Source organism: Lynx canadensis, chromosome B2, assembly GCF_007474595.2.
Source record: "Lynx canadensis isolate LIC74 chromosome B2, mLynCan4.pri.v2, whole genome shotgun sequence".
In the NCBI taxonomy this organism is placed as follows: Eukaryota; Metazoa; Chordata; class Mammalia; order Carnivora; family Felidae; genus Lynx; species Lynx canadensis.
Genome location: NC_044307.1, coordinates 17,069,485 through 17,077,546, shown reverse-complemented (window position 1 = coordinate 17,077,546; position 8,062 = coordinate 17,069,485).

The following is an 8,062-nucleotide window of genomic DNA, read 5'->3' as shown; positions in this document are numbered from 1 at the left end:
TCAAATCCCAACTCCTCCACTTAGTTTTGCCACCTTAACATTTTATTCAAGCCCTTTAAGCATCAATTTCCCCATCTCTGTAGTGAGGACCATAATGCCTATTTCATAGCATTGCGATGAAAATTAAATGAGATGTTTAATAAACATTAATTAAACGTGTGTTTAAATAAATAAAACACACGTGTGTTTATTATCACATTCAGGGAAAGCCACTGGAGTGATATCACACTGGTGATGTGAACCAATCCCAGGTATGACAGCTGAGCATTCCCACCGAGGCTCTTAGCTGTGCATGACATCCCCCGCCCCGGGGAAGTCTTCCCTTGAGCAAAGCACACACCTGTTCTCGGTGAAATGCAAAAGGGAAACTTGGTTTAAAGCTCTTGCTTCCTCTTCTCATAAAACTTTGCGACCCCTGCTAAAATAGTTCCTGGCAAGGCCACTTCCAGTTTCTCAAGTTCAGAAGAGAACCAGTGATCTGAGATCTCTTAGGGCAACGGCTCGGTCTTGACCGGTGCTGCCCTATCTGCGATTCTGGAGGCTTAAAGACAGGCAGAATCACTTTGATTTTGCTGTTAAGATCCAGTCTTCCCACCCAGTGGCCTCATCATTTGCTGTGGCTTCTCCCCAGTGCCCTGACGGCTTAATATTCTGGAAGCAACCTTTCGGAAGGCCAAGGACAGGTCAGCTCTGAGGATTGTGCGAAAGAGAATCGGTCATTGTACTAAGCTGTTTGATTCTGGTACTTCTTTAATCTCAGTGTTCTGAAAGCTACTTCCCCTCCTTAACTAAGGCCTGCCCCAGCCTCTTGAAGGGCCAGAGAAGGCGGATGCTGATGGAAATCACAGACGTGGCCAAACCTCCCTGGCAGCAGTCCGGTCAGAGGTCATTTGGCCCTTTTCCAGTTAACAGGTGGCACTCAGTTTTCAGAGAGGCTTCTACTTTTCAAGATGGTTTGAATCAAGAGACATTCAGAGTCAAACACCAGTCACTTTGCATTTCATTTTCTGTAAAGCCAACTAGAGACTTCTTGACAGCTGCCCTTTTGAAATAAGCTTGTAGTGGTGGGGGTGATAGGTGTCGGAAATAAAGTTTCTTTTCATGTGTCTGTTAGCCATCTGGATCCGCTCTGGAAAACAGAGTGGAGGTTCCTCAAAAAACTAAAAATAGAACTACCCTACCACCCGGCAACAGCACTACTAGGAATTTATCCAAAGGATGCAGGAGTGCTGATTCATAGGTTTATAGCAGCGCTTTCAACAGTAGCCAAATTATGGAAAGAGCCTAAATGTCCATCAGCTGACAAATGGATAAAGAAGATGTGGCTTATATATACAAGGGAATACTACTTGGCAATGAGAATGAAATCTGGCCATTTGCAGCACCGTGGATGGAACTGGAAGGTATTAAGCTGAGTGAAATAAGTCAACCAGACAAAGACAGATATCATATATTTTCACTCATATGTGGATCTTGAGAAACTTAACAGAAGACCATGGGGGAAGGGGAGGGGGAAAATGGTTACAAACAGAGAGGGAAAAATGGCATTGAGAGGGTGATGGGCATCGAGGAGGGCACTTGTTGGGATGAGCACTGGGTGTTGTATGTAAACGATGAACCACGGGAATCCACCCCGAAAACCCAGAGCACACTTTACACTCTGTATGTTAGCCAATTTGACAATAAATTATATTTTAAAAAAAACAACGAAGTTTCTTTCTGAAAATTCTTTCTGAATTCTTTCTGAAGTGCTGTTGTTTCAAATTGCACTTCAGTATGCCACATGATAGATGCCCCGCCCCGTGCGCACACACACACACACACACACTGTCTCTCTCTCTCTCTCTCTCTCTCTCACACACACACACACACACACACACGTGGGAGTATGTAGGCAGTCAGGAAGCATAAAGAATTTATGCTAATGTTTGAATGAAGGAATTGTTGTTAATAAAATAGATTCCTTTTTACACTATTCCACTATTATGAAGAATAATCATTTGTTAATTAATATGCTGGCCCTGAAGGTCGCTCTCATTTGTATTGAAACACAAAATGTTTATCCTCCCTTCTCCTTCCTCCCAACTGGAGAACTAAAAGATACGTCATTTACACGTACTTGTGAAATTCAAACACATTTTAAAAAACTCCATAGGCTGTGAGTCTAAGCTAAAGGATTCCTGCTGAAGCCACTGACCATAGAAATCTAAATAGGTCCTAATTAATTAAGAGACTCCGCCATTCTTTTCTTGGGCTAATTACCCAAGTTCCAAAACACAAACCTCACATTCATACACCATGCAAAAACATGGGTGCAGATGCAGAGACCCTGGGGTGGTGCCTAGACTTCCAACGATGCCATCAGAAATAGAAACGTCGCGTCTGACAATTATGTGATCTAACACCACTGCCCTATAAAGAAGATTTTCCTACTCCTGCCTTTCCTCCCACAGGTGAGGGGATTCAACAGGGTGGCCACCTAGGAACACACACTTGCGTTTTCTCCACAGGTACCCTTGAATACGAGAGTCATATTTGTAGCTCCCCTAGGAAAGAATCAAAGGTCAAGGGGTGGGTGGCCCAGGCTCTTGCTTGGAGCGTGGAGTGTAGACAACAGCTGCAGTGTGTCAGTGAGATTGGCTGCTGACGAGAAAACGCATTGACGATTTCAGTTAACCTCACAGATCAGTAACAGAACACCGTCCCACTAAATCAGGGGCCACCTCGGCAGCTATAGTTGGTTTCATTGAAATCAGTATTGGTTTTTTTTTTTCATTGTGGTAAGATACACGTGACATGAAATTTATGATCTTAACCATCTTTAAGTTACAGTTCAGTAGTGTTAAGTACATTCATATGGTTATGCAACCCATCCCCAGAGATCCCTCTCTCTGGTAAAAACAAAGATCTGTACCCATTAAGCAATAACTCCTCATTTCCAATCTCCCCCAGCCCCTGGAAACTACCATTCCACTTTCTGTCTCTGTCCATTTGATTAATTTAGCTATCTCATATAACTGGAATCACACGGTATTTGTCCTTTTGTGACCGGCTCATTTCACTTAGCATAACATCCTTAAAGCTCATCCATGTTATTGCCTGTGTCAGAATTCCTTCCTTTTTTTTTTTTTAATTTTTTTAATGTTTATTTATTTCTTAGACAGAGAGAGACAGAGCATGAGTGGGGGAGGGGCAGAGAGAGAGAGGGAGACACAGAATCCGAAGCAGGCTCCAGGCTCCGAGCTGTCAGCACAGAGCCCGACTCGGGGCTCGAACTCGTCAACCGTGAGATCATGACCTGAGCCGAAGCCGGACGCTCAACCGACTGAGCCCCCCAGGCGCCCCAGAATTCCTTCCTTTTTAAGGCTGAATAATATCCCATCATATGGCTAGACCACATTTTCTTTATTCATCTGTTTTTTAAAGTTTATTTATTTATTTTGAGAGAGAGAGAGTGGAGGAGGGACAGGGAGAGGGAGAGAGAGAGAGAGAGACAGAGAGAGAATCCCAAGCAGGCTCAATGCTGTTAGACTCAGAGCCCGCATCGGGCTCCATGCACAAACCATGACATCATGATCTGAGCTGAAATCAAGAGTCGGAGGCTTAACAGACTGAGCCACCCAGGGACTCCTCACTCATCTATCGATGAACACTTGAATTGTTTCCGTCTTTTGGCTATTGTGAACGATGCTGCTGTAAACACAGGAGCCTGAAGTCAGTTTTTTAAATTACCACAGTAGAGGGCTCATCTTCCATTTCATGACTAACCTACTCTCTGATCCTCAAGTCATGTATTTTGTTGGGAGTGTAAAATTGTTCTGATTCAGGGAGCCCTTTTGACCCATGATACTCACTGACATAGCTGAGTGGGGTGAGGGAACCTATGGGCATAGAGCAGAAAGGAAGCTAACGGGTTTATGCGTCTGTCTCAATTTTAATCTCTGCCTCCGTAGCACTAAATTTTAATCGTCCAGACTACTCTAGCCAAAATATACCGAATGAGAAATATTATCCAAGAGTTCTGCCCTTACTGATATCAGTCGTGGCTAATACTGGCGCAGCACTTAAAATATTTCAGAAACCATTCTTAGTGATTATGCCATCAGCATAGCTGTTTTACTAATGGGGAAATGACTCCAAAGGTAGCTAAGCATCTTGCTGAGTGGCACACCGGTGGTCAGCGTTGTTATGTGAACCCAGGGAGTTTTTGCCCCAGAGTTCATGTACTTCACCGCTATACTACCCTGTAACTCATATATGGACATTTACGGAGAGATGTATGTGTGTGTGTGGGGGGGGGTTGTATCTAATTGTTACTTTTTGACAAAAGGCAATGAGAGAAGACAGAACTTCAACCGATATTGCTAGAAAAGGGTGCAAGAATGTATGATAGGAGGTACTCTGGTTTTGTAATTGAACAAGGCTCGTTACCCCAGCTCTCCCGCCAGTTGTCTGGTAACATTGACCATTGGTTTTATCCTCATGGCTTCAGTTTTCTCATCTGGAAATGGGATGGGAAAATGGAAATAATCATATCTACTTGACTTAGTTGCAAACACTTAAGGGATTGTCTATAATATACTTGTCTCGTGGAAGGTACTCAATATAGGTTAGTTCTCTTAAGTCTTATGAAGCAGGAGAAGAAGGTGATCTCAAAATATGTGTTTTCATAAGGACATGCTCGCATAAACACATTCGTCATAAACACACTCTATTTTCCTGTGTACAAGGGCACTTAGGAACTACATTGCCTCCTCTCTCTTTTGCATTCTACTAGAGTCGAATCAGAAATACAAGAGACATGCTAAGTTGAAACTGAAAAAAATCAACCCCATCACTTTAACTGGGGAAAGAACTCCAAATACCACTATGTTGGACATTTGTCATAAATCAGCCTTCCATGCCAGCACAGGATGTACCGCCTCCCAATCTTGACTCAAGGCCATTGTTGTGCAATCGTATCTTGACAGCTGCATAATCATTTTTGCCTCTTCCCTTGATTTAATGTTTTAAATGGTGTAACAATTTGAATAATAGAAAGTACCATAAATCTGTTATTTTACTGATAAAAAATACTCACATGGAACCTTATGTATTATTTGTCTAGTAAGTTGGATTAATTCAAGAACAAGCCTTCTGAGCTCAGTTGATTCGAGAACGATCACCCATTGGAGAGTTGCGCTGCACAAGAAAGACTTCTTCACATTGCCCCAGTACTCTGCTTTGAAGATATGCACAGTAAGGCACCGAGGGGACCAGTGGGACATGCGTGCAAATCCAAGTCTACCAACTCTCAAAAGAAAACTTTCCCAACAGCAGAGGAGTGTCTTTGTAGAGATTAAAAGATAGCGTACATCCCTGGGTGGATATACTTGCATCTTTACACGTGTATGTAAAACAAATATAAGTTTCACATTGCTTCCCACCTACCCATTGTCTTTTCCTTGTAACGCTTTCCTTTGAGCAAAAAGTTAAACTTCAAGGGCACCTGAAGTTAAGCTTCTGACTCCTGATTTCGGCTCAGGTCATGATCTCACGGTTTGTGCGTTCCAGCCTTGCATCCGTCTTGACTCAGTGCCATTGTTGTGCGATCATATCTTAACGGCCACACAATCAATGCTTGGGGTTCTCTCTCTCCCTCTCTCTCTGCCCCTCCTCCACTCAAGCTCTCTGTCTCTCTCAAAAGAAATAAATAAACTTAAGAAAAGTTTAACTTCTCAGTGTGTTTTCATTCTATGATTATTAACGATTGACTGCTGTCAGGTCAATTTATTTATTTGCCAAATCAATGGCAAGTTTAAACAAGCTTAAGAAGTTTGGGAACTGTCTGTAAGGTAGGTTCCATTTTCCCACCGGCCCACTAAATATCTCGTCATTGACATTATCGGAGGTTCCAGCCTAGTGATAGAGAAAAACATTTGATTGGATTCAAAAAGCAGGAATGGAAGTGTGTGTGTGTGTGTGTGTGTGTGTGTGTGTGTTTTTTTAACAGTGTTATTTTAGAGCAGTTTAAGGTTCATTGCAAAACTGAGAGGAGGAGACAGAGGTGTGTGGGGACAGGCACAGCCTCCCCCGTTATCACTGTCCCCCACCACGGTGGTACATTATTACAGTTGGTGAACCCGTATTGATACATCATTACCCAAAGTCCATAGTTAACTCTTGGTGGTGCACATTCTACGGGTTTGAACAGATGACACGTGAATGTATAACGTGTGGTGACGATGGCAGTGTGGGTTGTTTCTCCTTGGTGCCCTCTTTTTGTTTATTGCCTGAGGTGACAAAACGCAGGTCTAGCATCCAGTTAAACTGCATGGAGGGCTAGCGATTTCTGAGATGCAAGAGTTAGCTGGGAAAACTACCATCTTGTAGAGTTGGGTCAATTCTTCCTACTTCTAAGATGTGGCTGCCAGCTCTGCTGTGTGAGTGTGTGTGTGTGTGTGTGTGTGTGTGTGTGTTGTGGTAGTTTATGCTTTCTGATGTCTTTTCTTGAACAAGTAGTTTCCTTCTTGGGGGTGGATGGAATGTCTTCCGCCAACACTTAGGGCGGATTACATTTCCCCCTTAGTCCGACTCTGCTTACAACTGCCCTTGAACTATTCGGTTACCACACTAGTGGCATCAGAGCAAATGCTCCTTGCTGAGATGAAACCAGGCATGAAATAGGGTGGTGACTGGTTAAGAAGCTGAAATGAGTTTTGGTTCAAGGTGAGAATTCACAGGCCTTGGTCCAGTGAGCCATGTTTCCCATGCTTACATATCTGTGAAACAGCTGTTATAAATTGAAACTCTGAGAAGTTTTCTCAGCAAAATTGAAGATTAAAAAAAAAGTCCAACTCTCCCTCCCCCCTCTTCTGTTGACATAGCATCTACCACATTCCTCACAGCTACCTTTCCTCCTTGACTTTAGTACTCTGTGACACTCCCGTGTCCCTAAGGGCCAACTTCGTGGTCCTTGAAATTCGGCCACCATTTTGAACACGGACTTTTAGAAATAATTTCTAAAAGAGGAAATGTTGTATACCTTTGTAGCTTGATCATTGAACTTGAAGTTCATGAGCCTTACTCCTATAAATTTTTTTAACATTTATTTTTGAGACAGAGAGAGATAGAGCATGAACGGGGGAGGGGCAGAGAGAGGGAGACACAGAATCTGAAACAGGCTCCAGGCTCCGAGCTGTCAGCACAGAGCCCAACGTGGGCCTCGAACTCACGGACCGTGAGATCATGTGCTGAGCCGAAGTCGGATGCTTAACCGACTGAACCACCCAGGCGCCCTGATATAGTTTATAAATCATTTCACTTCTTCATTTGTATCACCCTTTTGCCTTTTCCTTCTGCCATTTTCTTCTATTTTCTCCTTGATTGCCTTCTTGCTCTTTATGTCGTTTCTATTTTTTTTCCTCAGCATCTCGTGTTTATATTTCTCCCTGGGGTATTTTTTCAATTTTTTTCTTTTCACCTTTTTTTTTTTTTACTTTTTAATTTTATTTTTATCTTTTCCCTTAATTTTAGTGACTGTTATGCAACTAGTTCAGACTGAGGAGTGAGCTAGGTACCTGAGGAATAGAATGAAAGCCTCTGCCCTTCAAGAAAATTGGCTCCTTCATAAAATCTGGAGCCATACCAGATAGTCTCCCTTAAATAACTATAGTAGAAAACCAAGTTATTTTTCCCGGCTTTGTCTTACTGTTCCTCCTCATTACCTGAAAAAGAGCCAATTGAATATATTTTTTATTATAAGGAACAGAAAATATAACTTAAATGTTTTCTTTTTCTTTTTTTTACCTTTATATGGTACCCGATTGGTTTTCTGCCTTTTACATCAATGAGCCTTGGCTGGAAAGAAACAGTTTCTCCATCTCTGCATAACTCCCTTTGTTTTGGCACAAGAAAGATGTTAAGAATAAAGGCCAGGTGTTGCAGAGACCCTCTTGATTTATACGTCCTCTCATTAAGCCGTGCCATACGGTCGGCTTATATTCAGACACCCGATGGTCTTTCTAATCGTGAAGTGTATAAACCAGGGGTCCTCAAACTTGAGCCTACTCAGAATCACCTG